Genomic DNA, 12,068 nt, shown 5'->3' with positions numbered 1-12,068 from the left:
TCCACTCCTCTTGCACAAAAATTTAGCAGTTTACATTCATTCGATGATAATTTCCACCTCATCCGTCTGTTGAGAATCAAATAAGGAGGTATTGTAAGTTCCCGGACCCAATTCCAATATTGAGGGAGGTTCCCCTCCACACAACACTAAGAAATTCTCAGACACCAGAGGGGTGACAAGATTTTAACTCAACTCTGACACCATCCACCCAGGGATAGCATCAGATTCCACAGGTTAGTGGTCCTCTCCTACAAGATTGCCCCCTCCTCGACCAGCCAGAGATTGGAGGTTTCCGTGACCTCCTCCTTAGGTTCAATTAATTTGCTAGAGTGGCTCACAGATCTCAGGGAAACATGTACCTACGTTTACCAGTTTATTCAAGCATATGAATCGATAGCCAGATAAAGAGATACATAGGGTGAGGTCCTGAATAAAGAAAGCTTTGTCTTTGTGAAGCTTGGGAACTAACCTGGTGGCATGTGGGAGTGTTCTGATTCCCCAAGCATGGAAGCTTTCCCAAAAAAAGAACCAAAAAATTCTTAGGTTTTTATGGAAACTTGATTACATAGTCATAACTAAGTCAATTGGATGATTCAACCTCCAGGCCTTCTTCCCTCTCCAGAGGTCTGGGGTGGGAATGAAAGTTCCAACCCTCTAACCACATGATTGGCATCTCCTGGCAACCAGCCTTGCTCTTGGGTGGGGTCTAAGTCACTTTCATTTATAACAAGACATCTATTTCACCTTTATGGCTTTGAAGCATTTTCAGGAACTGTGGATGAAAACCAAATATATCTGAGAAATATGTATTCGGTCACCTGAATGACCAAATATGTGTTTCTTATAAATCACTATATGACAGAAGGTATTCATGAAATACTTCGGCCCTGTAAAGAGTTACAAAATGTAAAGGGCTTTTGTTATTTTCATTAGAGTACACAGCTGCCATATGATAAGATTAAATGCATTTCAATCTATCCTTTCTCCTGAACCACTGACATCTTCCAGGACAAATGTCTGCTATGTTGAAATATGCTTCCTCCCACATATACCCAACCTGGAGAAAGTACTCATTTCCTTCTCTGTGCTCTAAGAACATATTGTTTATTTCTTATTTTGCAACTCAGTCTGCTGTGAAAGACGTAGGTCTTGTACACTAGGTTGAGAGCTCCTTGAATGCAGAGGCCACATTTTTTATTTCTATTTACTGCTACCTATTATAGACCTGTTATATGGTACGTATCCAAAATGCATTGCTGAATATGTGAATAAATGATAAATAATGAATGAAGATGTCAATAGATAGCTAAGTATCAGCATTCTATACCTAATCTCTTATATATTTACAACTAGAGTCATCCAAAAGTCATAGAAGTAATGAGAATAAAAGTAGGATTTAAACTCTATGTCTAAACTTATCCCTGCCACACAAAACAAACACTGATTTTAAGAAAAATGATTTCTTGGAATTTCAAGTAAACTGAATTTCTATGATCTGAATACAAAATCTGACCAAACTCCACTATTCTAAACAAAATTGGAATTAAAAGGAAGGCTTCATAGGAAATACACACACACACACACACACACACACACACACACACACACGTCAATTTTACTTTACCTTCTGAGGAAATTAATAAAATGTGTTCTTACTGTATTTATTCTTTCCAGCACCTCTATTTTGAGTAATCTACAGTGGCACAGAAAGTATTTTAGGACAGACATGAATCTAATCATGGGCCAGGATGGTAATCTATCACAGTTGTTACAGTCCATAAGATGCAAAGCAGATCCAAACCATCAGAGGCTTTAGTGGAAATTGTTAAGCAGGGATCAGATGATTATCCAACAGGAGACAGGTTCAGTTTGAAGAGTCATTGAAACCATCTCTAGTCACTTTTTAAAATGTGCTTTTAAAATGCAGTCCTTGAGACTTAATTTTCTTAAATGCCAACATAATTTAGTCCAACACACAGAAGAATAAATCCCTTTTTCCAGTGAACCCTTTTTAATTTCTGGTATAATTCTTTTAAAATTTCTGTACCAGAAATAGTTGAGCCTGTGTTAATGGAAGGAAATCTTCCTCAAAAGAAAATCTTTTATAAGTGCATTTTCTAGTTTTTCCAAAATGTGAATGCCATTGCAGTTGAGAAAAACCTTTATATCATGCTACTTTATGACCATGTTGAGAGAAATAAACTGTATACACAGATATTATGACTCAATATTGCTGTCTGAATACTACACTTTCATGGGCATTCTACATTGCAAACACTGTTTGCTCTTCAGTAACAAAGCTCAAAAACACTGACCGAGGGAAAACAGACTACAAAAATCTCTGACTTAATACTTTTGACTTGCTGCAAAGTCAGCGAAAGACCAATAAGAAATGGGAAAAAAAAGGTCTAAATATTCTTCTGTTTCAGTAGTTACACATGTAAATATTATTAATCTTTGGTAAAACTGTCAAGATTTATCAACTAATTTAGGAGTGTGTGTCCAAAATGGCTCCTCAGGGAAGTACAGGGATAATCTTCCATTCAGCAGACTGTCTGTTATCTGGGACAAGTTATCTGGGAGGAGAGAGGATGTAATCTGATAAGTTATCCTTCCAGATGGTTTGCAGAAATTACTGTTAGCTGCTAGCTTGAAATAAATATTATTTTGGCCTAAATATTCAAGATAAGATTTCTGAACTTACACTGGGCTTTTGCAAGATAAGTCAGTTCTTAAAATTGTACAGGTTAGAATCAAGAAGAAAACATTTCCGACAAAAAGAATTCTATGAGGTGCTGCCAAGATCTACTAGAACATTGACATCTGACCTTCTAGAAATTGCAAATAAAATTTTCTTTCAGGACTACCTTTGATTTTACTTCATAATCAGATAGAGACATACAAGTAATAAAAATGAACCAAACAAATTCTTCTCCGTTTAAATACATTGGAGAATAATCAGGTTTTCCAATAAGAAGATAACATCTTTGGAAGAATAATCTATTCCCAACACCAAGTTGCTTGAGGGAAAGGTTCATGCCTTATCTATGTATTCTTCACAACAAACAGTATAAAACAAGGTTTACAGGAGACAATTACTGAGAATCTGATGATTTTAATCGAACCATTGTTAAGTTTGTAATATATAAGAATGTATATGTACTGATGTTGTCAAAACCCAAAGGGAATAAAAGACAGAAGTGTTATCATTATAGAGCTGATTATCTTATTTGGGAAATCATGCTCACAAATATGAAATTGTTAATGGTGACAAGTCAAAGTATAATATCGAAAAATAAGCTATAGAAGTTATTGTCTAATAATTATAAAATTAAGTCATAAAAATATCAGATAGTATATAATTAGACATATAACTGTAACAGAAGGAGAAGAAAAACATGAGTCTTTTTAAAAAAAATTTTTTAGGGGCTCCTGGGTGGCTCAGTTGGTTAAGCGTCCGACTTCGGCTCAGGTCATGATCTCTCGGTCCGTGGGTTCGAGCCCCGCGTCGGGCTCTGTGCTGACAGCTCAGAGCCTGGAGCCTGTTTCAGATTCTGTGTCTCCCTCTTTCTCTGCCCCTCCCCTGGTCATGCTCTCTCTCTGTCTCAAAAATAAATAAATGTTAAAATAAAATTTTAAAAAATTTTTAATGTTTATTTATTTTTAAGAGACAGAGAGACAGAGCACGACCAGGGGAGGGACAGAGAGAGAGGAAGACACAGAATCTGAAGAAGGCTCCATGGTCTGAGCTGTCAACACAGAGTGTGATGCAGGGCTCGAACCCATGAACTGTGAGATCATGACCTGAGCCGAAGTTGGACACTTTACTGACTGAGCCACCCAGGCATTCCATGAAAACCATGAGCCTCAAAGCTATCAGAGAGCATGAAAAGACTGGAATTAGATAGTTTGTCAGCCTAAAAAGTTTGCTACATAATACTAGAGAGGGAAAGGTCAATTGTAACTGAAGAAGCTTTTCATGGAGAAACAACCTCTAAGGAGCCCAAAGACCCTTAGGATATAGAGAGGAAGAGATGAGTTTGGCCAGCTGAAGAAAGAGCAGAAGCAATGTGAAAGCTGTAAATAATGAAGTGCAATAGTCGAATTGCAAGAATACAGGGTTAACTAACCTTGGGTCTATATTACAAATGTTTAAATAGGAGACAAGTCAAAGTCAGTCAGTTGAGCTGTCATAAAGGTCTCTCAATGGTTGGTAACGATATTTGGAATTTACTTTTTGGGCAAATGCAAACCACCTAAAAATTTTGATCACATACGATTTTTTTTTAAAGAGAGTAGCCTGAATACATTTAATAACAAACATGGAAAAGAAATTAGATTTATTTTTGTGGCTAGAGGATGGATTAGAACTAATGAGTGGAAATTAAAGAAGGAGGAACTTTGTTAAACAGAAGAGATATATAACAATTTGATTTAACTGAACACATCATGGAGTGACTTTAAAGGTGCAAATTCCCCATTATTAATTCAAAGGGTCATGTATTTATTGTTCCTGTTGTGGAAAAAAAATCACACATAAAACAGATGTTCTGAAAGACATTCTGATTGCAGACATTTAAAAAACAACAAGTAGGAGGTGATGGCAGATTCTGAGTATAGGAAGACCAGCCAAGAGGCCACTGATAAAGTCCAAGGTTAGGGGATGGAGCCCATTATACCACCCATCATTAATCCTACCAAAGAGCTCATGGTGCTAAGTGCTTTATGTAAGTTGTAACTCCTAAGGTTTTCAAGACTCTATAGAGTGCACACTATTCCTCTCCTTATATTACAGATAAGGTGTGGAGCAGTGGGAATGGAAAAGGTAGAAGAAGCATTCGAAAGGACAGTGAGAATAAGGGGATTAATATGTTACAGGTAGTAAAGCAATAGGCTGAAGGGAAGGTTACTTGATGACTTAATATGCTCTCTATGCTGTGTTATAGCTCAGTCCTATATAATCCACCACAGCAACTTGGGTATCAATGAACACTGAATCTCAAATATCATTTTTATTTAATAATTTATTTTTGCTCAAGCTGCTTTACAATAAATTATCATCATCATCATCAAAAATATTCAAAAAATATCTCTTGGTCACAGGCATCAGAAGCACTGGGTAAGGTCCTCCGAAATAAAAGATAAACAGGAGCTGGGGGCACAAGGCTGAAGGCAATGCAAGCATTTAGTGAAAATGATTGAAAAAGAAAAGTGTTCATCAACCTGCTCTTTTACTACACACTGTTCAGGGATTGATTTACTTAAGTCTCTTTAATAAGTTAACATTCAACAACTGTGTTGTTTGAACTGTTGAGGATAATGCCAGGTTTTTGCAGCAAAATCTTACGGTTGACCATGATTGTTGGAAGGAGGATGTAGGCATATAAATAAATTCTGCTTTGGCCATCTTCAGACTTTGTTGACTTCTGTTGCCTCTACCTAGAATTTCCTCTGACTTCACTCCATGAAGAGAGCTAATTCAATTCACAACCAGAGCTATCTCCTCCATAAAGGTTCACTTTCTCCCCGTGGCATCAGTGGCTCTATCACAGCCCTTGTCTCATTGTGTCTTTCGTATACCCAGAATCTCTCATAAACAAACGAGTGGTGTTTTATTTCCTTTTTGCTACTGCTTCTCTCCATTGACCCCTCCCTACAACCCTCAAAGCTAAGAACATAATTCACACTCATGAATCATTAAAATGAAAAGCATACAGATGACAATGATATATATGTAACCTGGTTAAACAATTTAGGTGAGTGAGAAGAGGGAATGATGGATTAACCCCTCCTCCTCCTGCCTGCTTACCTGAAGCTTATTCCTACAGCTAATATAACACATTACATTGAATTATCATAAATTGTTTACCTATATGTGAAGCTCCGCAGACTATATATGTCATATAGTTTATAGTCACCATATGCTCCTTGCATTAAGTCAAATTATCATTGTCTTCTAAACATCTAATAAAATTTAATGATATAAATTATTATTCTAGTTCTGGAGTAGAAATTGGCAAACAGATGTGTATCAGTGAAGCTAAGAGATGGTATTTAAAACTAGCATAAATCAAATCCCCTAAAATAAGTGGCAGCAAATTGTAAGTCAGCGAATAAAAACATAGCCAAACCACTGGTATTTGCTTGGCTTATAATGTTTCTATAATGCTTTTAGGTGTGGCATGCAAGCTCCCATCTTCAAGCTGTACCTATCCATACCGATTTACTCTAGGTCATTTAATTCCTCTCTATAGAGAGGAATTATAAACAAGATCAATCTGCTTTTTCCCTCAAGTATTTTATCAAATTTATTTCTTTCAGTTTCAGCTAATGTAAATAAACTTTTATAAATGTAGGTTGCATTCCTATGCCCACATTAATGGAATAGAATACAAGAACTTGTGTTTTAACAAATATAGTGCATTCGCTTCTGTACATGTTAAAGTATGACTATTTAGGTTACATCTATAGGAAAAGCTTCAAGTTTTGATTAGACTGAATATCATGGACATAATTTTTTCTTATTTAAGTGTCTCTCTAATTCTTTAAGCACCATGGATTTTTCTGGGGGAAAATGGCCTCTGATCTGTTCCCCCTACATGAAGTAATAATAATCCTTTGACTGTGGAATTAAAGGCACTCTGAAATAACTGCAGGAACAGAAATAAAAATAGAGGGTGGGAAAAAGAAGTCTTCAAATTCCAGGAAACAAATTTTATTTCTATGCAAAATACAAGAATATAAATAGAAAAAATGTCACCAATAGTATAGTATTTGGATGATTAAAGCTTTCTCTGTGTCTTGCCTCAGGAGTTTGAGGCACAGGCTAGTCACTGACAATAATAATAGGAAATGTGCAAAGAGTGTCAAAACTTCTCTAAATTTTTCTCCAACCATTGGAATATGATAGATTTTGAGCAGAACTCAATTTGTTCAGAATTTTTTTTAATTCACAATTTTTACATCAGAACTGAATTTATGATTCACAAGTTCTCATGTCATCTTGTGTCACTAAAATACCAAGAAGGTTTTATTACTTCAAAACTCTGAACATGCACAGTGCCTCTATGGGGGAAATGTCTGCTCTGCTGTGACCTTTAGGAGGGAATAAATTCATCTTTAAATACCAATTCTGATTCTGTTGCAGTATTCCAAATTTAGATAGATTAACATCTCAAGAGAGACAAGAAAACAAAACAAGCATATTCAGTGGACATAGCCATCTCTTTCAGATAATTTATGATTATTTTAACAAGGGCTGTTCCTGTTATAAAAAAATACTTCTGCAAAAGCTGTTGACAGTAATAATATCTAACATTTCTTACCTTCTTATTGGAAACAGTTCTCAGTAAGTAACAAGTGTTCAATAAATATTACCTACCATTATATCAGATACTATTCCAAGAAATGTATATGTATTGATTCAACTATTCCCCCCTAAAGCTCTAAGGGATAGGTGTTTATTATTATTATTATTATTATTATTATTATTATTATCATTATCATTAAATGAGGACAGTAATACCCTCATGTGTTATCAAGATTTGGATCTGGACCAAGGCTCTTCACCACCCTGCCATTCTGGCTTCAGGTTTAAATCGGTGATGTTCAACAAGACACATCATTCTTTTTGGTTACCATTCTGGTTAGGTTTATCAATACATCACGTACTTAAGGGTCACCGTTTGAGACAGAAAAAAAGAAAGTGCTTGTTTATTTTATCTGATAGTTACATGTCCTTCTATTAACAAATGATTCCAATTAGGTGTGATTAAATTAATTTTCCCCAAAGATGATTTTTGCTCAACTTTAATAGTTATATATAATCTCCTCAATGTGGAACTCCATTTTATTGGGGGTAAAACAGAATATTCAATGTTGAAAATCACTTCAAAAGGAAGCGTTTTGTCTTAGGAGACACGCAAGCAGCTGCAACTTTGTCATCTCCCGTCTACTTTCACTCTCAAGGCAAAGTGTACATTCAAGAAATTTCTTATTAAATACATGGTTAATTCTCAACTCAGTGTTTTCAGCCTGGATTGTTTTTCCCTGGAATTCAAGAACATGGTTTTCAATATTCTAATGATTGGTGTGATCTATTGATAAATAAACTCAAGAAACTTCATTTCCCCCCTGATTTCCTATTAGTGTTAACACTGTGCCATCATTTTCTTGTTTCCCAGGATTAAAACTTCAAAGCCGTGGTTTTTTTTTCAGTCTCAGAGCATTTGCCCAGGCTATTACATCCTGCTAGACTGTCATCCCACCGCATTGCACCTGCTGAAATCCCACTGTCTTTGCAGGCTTAAGAACTTCAGTCACATGTGGCCTCTTTTTCCTTGGAATTTCTATCATATTTGTTTATCCATCACTTACAGCAGCATACGTTAGGGGTTAAGACAATGGGTGGCTCAGTGTGTTGAGCATCTGACCATGATCTCATGGTCCTTGAAATGGAACCCCAAGTCAGGCTCTGTGCTGTTCATACAGCCTGGTTAGGATTCTCTCTCCTTTTCTCTGTGCTCCATACCTGCTCACTCGCATGCTCTCTTTCTCTCTCAAAATAAATAAACATTAAAAAAAAGAGAGAGAGTTAAGAGAATGAACTCTAGAGTGGCCAGACTGTTTGGATTCATTTTGGATTCATTTTCTGGCTCTACCACCTACCTCGTGTCCCCAAACCATGTGACAGTGAGCAAGTTAATTTATCTTTTTGAGTCTTAGATTCTCATACATAAAATGGGATAACTATAGTATCTACTTCATAGGATCATTGGGAAGGCTAAAGAAAATAATTATTGTAAAGTACTTAGTACATTCTACATACACAATAGCTGCTAGCCTTTATTATCCTTATTAGATTCACTATTATTATCATCACCATCACCATTTTTGAAAATAAAATATGACTTATTTTATGTCATTCAATGGTCCTACCCTGTCTAAGAACCTTTCCTTTTCTTCTTAAAGTACGCAACTTCAGGATAGAATGCATGCAATGTTAAATAAGTGGATATGCCTGAGTAGTTACAACAGCTGGCTCAACCTTAGCAACAGATGTGACAGTGAGGTGATCTTTAGGCATTATTTCCCAAAAATTTTAGTTTCCATAAACTATATTACAAAATAATTTTTTTGCAGACATGGCTGTCCAACTTATTTGTCTAGCGTATCTAGACTATTATCTAGTCTCCGGTACGTAGGTGGTCTCAACACATAAGTGCTAACTGTAGCTAAACATGTCAGAATCATGACACAGCATCATTTAAAAAGTCATAACACTGAAAATATTTTGCACAATGAACTATATTTATATTAATTTTCTAGTGCTCTGAGTCATATAATGTAATAAACCGTTAACCTACCCAAAATTATCAACATTAGTTTTTATTGTTGCACTCAATCCTTCAAGTAGTACATATTAAGCACAGACAGATGTTGTTTCCTTATGATTCTAAAAATATATATGAAGTCACTGTCTATAGCCTTGCTACCCAAAATTTAAGCAACATTAGCAACACCTGGAAGCTTGTGAAAAGTGCGGACTCTCAGGCCCTAACCAGGCTCTAACTCAAGCCTGCTGAATAAGAGCCTATATTTAAAAAAAAAATTAATGTTTATTTATTTTTGAGAGAGAGACACAGAATGCAAGCAGGGGAAGGGCAGAGAGAGAAGGAGACACAGAATCTGAATCAGGTTCCAGGCTCTGAGCTGTCAGCACAGAGCCTGATGGGAAGCTCAAACTCACAGAACCGCGAGATTATGACCTGAGCCGAAGTCAGACTCTTAACTCACTGGGATGCCCAGGTGCCCCAGAAGCTACATTTTTAATGTTTATTTATTTTTGAGAGAGCATGCACACAAGACGGGGGCGGGCAGAGAGAGAGAGGAGTACAGAGGATCTGAAGTGGGCTCTGTAGTGACAGCAAAAAGCCCAATGTGGAGCTCGAACTCATGAACCGTGAGATCATGACCTGAGCTGAAGTCAGTTGCTTAACTGACTGAGCCACCTAGGCCCTCCCAGAGCCTACGTTTAAACAAGGTCCCTAGTTTGTTCATTAACATATTCAAAAGGAGCACTGGGCTGAACATAAGAATCACTGATGTTTATAGAAGTATAGATACTTGTAATCTAAGTGGAAAATCATTGATACTGAACATCTTAACTAACTAAATAATTCTTGAATAACTCAAAAATCCTTTTAGACTACATAGATGAATTTTTGTAGAAGTACCATTTAACTTTGTTGCAGAATATATTTTAATGATAGGTGACTATAACTCCACACCATAACTTGTCATAATAAAGAAACAAAGATACTAACCTTGTATGAGGTTGCTTGCTTTTGGCCCCCTCTGTTGATATATTCTGGGAAGATTTTATCAAGATTATTTTTTAATGTTTGTTTATTTATTTTTATTTTTGAGAGAGAGGGAGAGAGAGTGTACGCATGTAGAGGGGAAGGGGGAGAGAGAGAGAGGGAGAAAGAATCCCAAGCAGGCTCCATGCTATCAGCGTGGGTAGACTCCCAGCTCAGTCTAACAAACCATGAGATCATGGCCTGAGCTGAGAACCAGAGTCGGTCACTTAACTGACTAAGCCACCAAGGTACCCCAAGAAATTTTGTTTTGTTTTAAAAGGAATGCCATTCATGAATTCTAAGGATAATAGATTCTAGATGAAAGGGGGAAAAAGAAATGTTTATCAGATGGGAAGAGGCATTAAATCTTCCTCTATCTGAAAGAGTGTAGTGAGAGTTGAAGTTCAGGGGGGAGAAGAAGACCATTTATGTCACCTGGAAAAGGTGGCAGAAGCAGAGAGTTCCATGTGAAGGGACAGCCAAGAGCCCCAGCTCAACAGGAGCTGCACTGGGTCCAAAGCATGTAACTTGGAATCTAGGGCTGGATTAGATGAGAAACAAAGAGGCACTACACCAGGAGCCAGAATCAAGAGGAAGCTCCCTATGAGAACAAATTTCTGTTGGGGTACTGAGTTGGTCTACCCAAGGGACAGGAACAGAGCAGGTCAAAGCAGCACCAGGTATCAAAGATACCAGAAGCACATTGCATTCAATGTGCTAACCAAAAAATTCCATTTGAGAAAGAAACCTGGGACATCCCAGCTGATCCTGTGGAACTAGCATTTGCTCCTGGTGTAGCTAAGGATTTGCAAAGCCACACTATGTTAATGACCAGTGCATTTTAATATGTTCTAATTAAGGGTCATTATAATAGATGTAATCAGATCAGATGAAGGAAATAAGTTCTCTTCTATGCCTTCTTAAAGTTTAATGATTTTTGTGGTCAGTTCTGGAACAAGTTTTTCAAGGTACTTAAAGTACCCAAAGGTGACCATTTTTTGTATATTTAAAATTTATGATAGGAAAGTTTCCTCAGTGTGTTTCTTATGTGGCATTTCCTGGATTAAGGGTCATGAAATAAAATCACCAATAAATTAGGGAAAACATAAAACACCACTACGTACTGTGAAATGGCTTGAGTCCAAGAACAGCATGCAAAAAAGCAAGCACTTTGCACTCCTTAAAGCCTCCTACCATTTCAACACTTATTTATTTATTTATTTTTTCACTTCTTTTAAGAAAATCCTTAGATACACATCGCGGCAAGGACTTTCTGTCCCTTGGGTTTCCTAGTTTCCTCATTTAAATGTTGATTTAAGAGCTGCCCAAAACAGGCTGACTATACCTGACAGGTAGAACCCCTTCTCAACAAACTTAATAGGGAACCAACACTGCTACATTATAAGCACACTACTTTCAGATATAAGCCCAATGCCCACGTGAACAGATGAAGTGTCAACAGCATATCAAAATCTTTTTACAGCCTTCGTTTTCATAAAAGAACAAGTGTACAATTGTGTATCAGCATTCTGTGCTGGAAAGACAAACATTTCTGTTCCTAAATTTACGTCTTCAGCTGAAACAGTCTAGCCAGTCTACTGACTGTCCCCAAAACATGCTTTTCTCCATCCCTTTGCCTCTTTATGACCTTCCTTCCCTATCCAAATTCTGTTTTTCTAGGTCAGCGGAAATTCTTCTTCTCCCCCA

Source organism: Acinonyx jubatus, chromosome B2 (assembly GCF_027475565.1).
Source record: "Acinonyx jubatus isolate Ajub_Pintada_27869175 chromosome B2, VMU_Ajub_asm_v1.0, whole genome shotgun sequence".
Classification (NCBI taxonomy): Eukaryota; Metazoa; Chordata; class Mammalia; order Carnivora; family Felidae; genus Acinonyx; species Acinonyx jubatus.
This window is presented reverse-complemented; position numbering follows the sequence as displayed.